The sequence below is a fragment of the Ipomoea triloba genome, chromosome 12, assembly GCF_003576645.1.
Source record: "Ipomoea triloba cultivar NCNSP0323 chromosome 12, ASM357664v1".
Classification (NCBI taxonomy): Eukaryota; Viridiplantae; Streptophyta; class Magnoliopsida; order Solanales; family Convolvulaceae; genus Ipomoea; species Ipomoea triloba.
Window position 1 is genome coordinate 4734460 of NC_044927.1, and position 5231 is coordinate 4739690.

Consider the following 5231-nt stretch of genomic DNA (forward strand, 5'->3'; position numbering starts at 1 on the left):
ACGGTCACCCCACCGGTCCGTCGACGGTCACCCAACCGGTTCGGCCGCATGATCGGAAGCAACACACCTTGTGGATTGGAGGCTCACGAGCGCAACAATAGCTTGATGTGACAACCGACAACTTTTCAGGAACAAGGGATCCGTGTTTTCTTCACCTCGAGTAACTCAACCACTTCGAGCAAACCAATGCGCATTTTGCGGAGTGACTATTCAGCCCATGCAAATATGCCCTCCACTTGCATATCAGACACCATGTGCATAGTAAATCCACTTTGTATAAATATAGGGGTCATTCCCCTCACTGAGGAGGACTCATCAGTACTACACTAATACACTTGTGATTTGCTCATTCGTCTCTCTTGCTCTCTCCTTGTTACTGTTCGTCACCCGTAGAGCGACATAGCTTCTTACCGCTCAGTCGTCAACCGGTAGAGCGACCGATTGACCGGCCGAGCGGCATCCTTCACCACACGTAACACACGTATTCGTAGCGTAATCATAGACCCGTTTACATTTACGCTATCATTGGCGCCGTCCGTGGGGATTGAACGAGTCACTCTGTTCTATCCCTTTATCTTTTCTTTCTTCACACTATTATCCATCTTAAAATGACGAACAGTAGGAAAAGTTTGAGCCAAACTCATGCGCGTAGGGGGAGCCCGACTCGGTTGGTCGGACCTCACCCTGACAATGTAATTGAAACACTCCCTGAAGATGATCTACGTCGCCAGTTGGAACGATCCAGGAGCCTAATGAACGAGTTGACATCCAACCAGAGGCAAGATGCACGACCTACCCAACTGGTCAACCCGAATGCAGGCGGACATGCAAGGCAAACGAGCTTTCAAATTCCAGTGACATATGCCATGTTGCCCCCAACTGGCCAAATGCTGACTCCACCACCAGGTGCACTTGGGGGGAACCCGTTGCAAGGGACTCCACAACAAGGATTGACTCTGGTGTACCAACCGTGGCCGGGAACTCCCGGATACTATGTTGTATCACCCACTCCCCAAATGCTTGCAATTCCTCAAATCCCTGCCGTGGAACAACAGCAAATGCTTGCAATTCCTCAAATCCCTGCCGTGGAACAACAGGCGCTGCTTGCAATTCCTCAAATCCCTGCCGTGGAACAACAGGCGCCCCGACCTTCCCCTCAAATCCCTGCCGTGGAACAACAGGCGCCCCGACCTTCCTAGAGGCAACAGTCGCACCCCCAACCTCAAGATCGACCTTCCTAGAGGCAACAGTCGCACCCCCAACCTCAAGATCGTAACTTGGAGGAAGTCCAATCTACGGATCGCACACGGAGGTCCGATCGAGAGGGACGTCGGTATGACCCCATTCAACGTAGGAGCGCTTTTGATCGCATCCGGAATAGCGTTAGATCTCGGTTGGGGCCCCAAAATAACAATGAACACGCGAGACAAAGACCCCAAATGACTGTAGAGGAAAGCAGCACTGGGAGTGCACAACATGGGGACGCCCATTTAGCTGACAGAAGGGTCCGACCTGTCTGTCGGGTGAGTGATCGGCAGACCAATCGAGTAGGTGATCAACCGGTTAGGGAAGAGAGGCAACTCGATGAGGAGGATAGTCCCCGACTCCAAATGGCCAGGATGCAGGAAAGAATAGATCGTTTACAACAAGAGCTTCGCGAGAGAGTCGGCGCGGGAAAAGAACCATCATGCTCGCTGGTTGCCACCCCCTTTACGGACGACATCATGAGTGCCCACTATCCGCAGGACCTCCAAATCCCGCTGGCTCACACTTATTCCGGAAGGTACGACCCGCAAGAGCATGTCGACATGTACTATGGCAACATGTTGATGTTGGGAGTAAGCGATGCGGTCATTTGTAGAGCTTTCTTCGCTACCTTAGTCGGTAAGGCGGCCGAATGGTTCAAGGGTTTGGAGCAGGGGTCGATCAGAAATTTTGGTCAGTTGGCCGATAAGTTTGTAAAGCGTTTCGCTGCAAGTAAATCGAGAAAGAAATCTTACACTTGCCTGAACAAGGTAAACCAAGCTGTGGGAGAACCGTTGTCTACTTTCCTATTCAGATGGGAACGTGAGGTTGATGAGGTTGAACCGATGGAGGACCGGGTGGCAATCCAAGCTTTCCTTGCATCACTTTGTTCCGGGACGCTCTACTACGACCTCATAGTTAATCCCCCCCGAACTTATGAGGATGCCATCACCAGAGCCAAGCATCATGCAGATGCCACCGAAGCTAACATGGCAAAGAGACGCGATGAGCAGCCGGTCAATCGGGACAGAGGCCACGATCAAAGGAAAAATAAACCACCGTTCAGACACGTCAAACAATACAATCGACCAGAAGATGTACCACGTTTCACTCCGTTGAACAGACCCCTGGTGGAAGTCTTGCAGTTTGCCGAGCAATGCAATTTGATCCACCCACCGGAGCCGATACCCGAGGGGGAGGACAAGAGAAAGTATTGTGCTTTCCACAGAGTCAAGGGACACAATACTTCGGAGTGCATGGCCTTGCGCATGCTCATTGAACAACTCATTCAGAAGGGAGAGTTGAGGCAATTTGTGATGAAGGAGGATAGAAATCAAAGAAAAATGGAAAGGAATGTGATGAAAAGGAATCCCGAAAGGCACGACGAGGCATTCGTCCCACCCAGGTTAGCTGATGAGAAGGCGGTCGGAAAGAAACCAGTGATCCACGTCATTTACGGGGGCCCTGAAGGAGGCGACTCTTCACGACAAAGGAAGCAATGGGCGAGAAACTTATACGTTGGGACGATTCATTCGGAACCTCGAGAGAAGAGAAAGCGTACAGAACCAATACTTTTCACTGACGATGATCTACCATTCCATGGGGAAGCCCAAAATGATCCACTCGTCATCACGCTAGATGTCAACGGAACGGATGTCCAGCGGGTGCTGGTTGACACGGGGAGCTCGGTGAACATCTTATATTTTGATGTCTTTGCTCAATTGGGTCTGTCCACCGATCAGTTAACCCCCATTCGGACCCCGTTGTCGGGTTTCACCGGTGACTCCATAGAAGCAGAGGGAGTCATCAGCTTGAATGTGGAGTTGGGCAGCCAACCAAACATATTGAAGACTACCATGGACTTTGTGGTAGTGGAATTGAAGTGTGTTCACAACGCCATACTTGGGCGACCAGGTATCACTCGCGCAGCTGCTATTATATCCATGAACCACTTGTGCATGAAGTTCCATACACCCAATGGGGTTGGAGTGGTTCGAGGAGACCAACGTGCTGCTCGACAGTGCTACGTGCGAGCAGTCAAACAGTCGGACCGGGAGGAAGGCAGGATTCACACCATATCCCAGCAGGTAGACCGCGGAGAAGAGAGGGAAAAACCGCAACCTGCCTCAGAATTGGAAGAGATAGTACTTGACTCCGACCGACCAGAAAGGGTGGTTAAAATCGGTCGGGGACTCCCTGCAGACCTACGTGAGGACATCATCGGAGTGTTGCAGGAGAACAAAGACGTTTTTGCTTGGGGACCGGAAGACATGCCCGGGGTTGATCGGTCTGTCATTTGCCACCGCTTATCAATTCAACCAGGTTCGAAACCAGTCAAGCAAAAGAAAAGGCACCTGTCAAGCGAAAGGAGAGAATTCGTGAAAAAGGAGACCGCCACCCTCTTGTCGGTAGGGCACATTCGAGAGGTCCTCTACCCGGAGTGGTTAGCTAATGTAGTCCTCGCGCCTAAACCGCCAACATGGAGAATGTGTGTTGACTACACTGATTTGAACAAAGCTTGCCCGAAGGATCCATATCCCCTACCAAATCCTGACCAGATGGTTGATGAAACGGCTGGGTGTGAGCTGTTGAGTTTCATGGACGCCTTCAAAGGATACCATCAAATCTTCATGAGCAAGGAAGATGAAGAGAAGACTGCTTTCATCACTCCGGACGGAGTGTTTTGCTACGTGGTAATGGCGTTTGGTTTGCGGAACTCTGGAGCCACATACCAACGGATGGTGAACAAATTGTTTAAAGGTTTGCTCGGATCAACTATGGAAGCATATGTGGATGACATGCTCATCAAGAGTCGATTAAAAGAAACTCATCCTACCGATCTTGCCCGGGCGTTCAAGGTGATGGAAACTTTCAACTTGCGTCTGAACCCAAGTAAGTGTACCTTTGCTGTTCAGACGGGAAAATTCTTGGGGTTCATGATGACGGGGCGGGGGATTGAGCCAAATCCCGAGAAGGTCAGAGCGATAATGGAGATGCAACCCCCCCGATCAGTCAAGGATGTTCAGCGACTGACTGGTCGACTAGCAGCGCTTAGCCGTTTCTTATCCAAGTCAGCCGAAAAGTCTCTGCCGTTCTTTCAGATTCTGAAAAAATCAAATGGCTTTGAGTGGACACCGGCGTGTCAATCGGCTTTTGAAGGTCTGAAGGTATACTTGAGCTCCGCACCAGTCCTCTCGAAGCCGGAGAAAGATGAGGTCTTATTCGTTTATTTGGCCGTGTCCGACCGAGCGGTCAGTTTCGTGCTTGTCCGCGAAGAAGCTAAGGGAATTCAGAAGCCGATTTACTACGTGAGCAAAGCTCTTCAAGGAGCAGAGCTGAGGTACACAAAATTTGAGAAGACCGCGTTGGCGCTCTGGGTGACGGCCAGAAGACTTGCAGCTTACTTCCAAGCTCACCCGATAGTAGTGTTAACCGATCAACCGTTGGGAACGATCCTCAGGAATCCAACATCATCAGGACGATTGATCAAATGGGCCATGATGCTCACCCAGTTCGCGATTGAGTATAAGCCCCGTCCTGCCATCAAGGGTCAAGCATTGGCTGACTTCATCGTCGAATGCACCGCACGCGATCCGGAACCTGACCGACCGACTGCCCTAGAAGAACCATGGTGGGAAGTTTCTACTGATGGGTCGTCAAGTAAGAAGGGATGTGGGGGTGGAATTGTGCTCACATCACCCGAAGGCTTCAAGATTTATCAAGCCTTGATTTTCAAATTTCAACCTACCAACAACGAAGCAGAATACGAGGCACTCATAGGCGGGTTGCGACTGGCCAAGCAGATGAAGGCCGAACGGTTAAGGGCACGGTCAGACTCCCGGTTGATAATCGGACAGCTATCCAGCACGATCGATGCAAAGGAAGATCGAATGATACAGTACAAGGATATTGCGCTCGAATTGTTGCAACAATTCAAAAAATACGAGCTGATCCAAGTATCAAGGATGGAGAACACGGACGCTGAC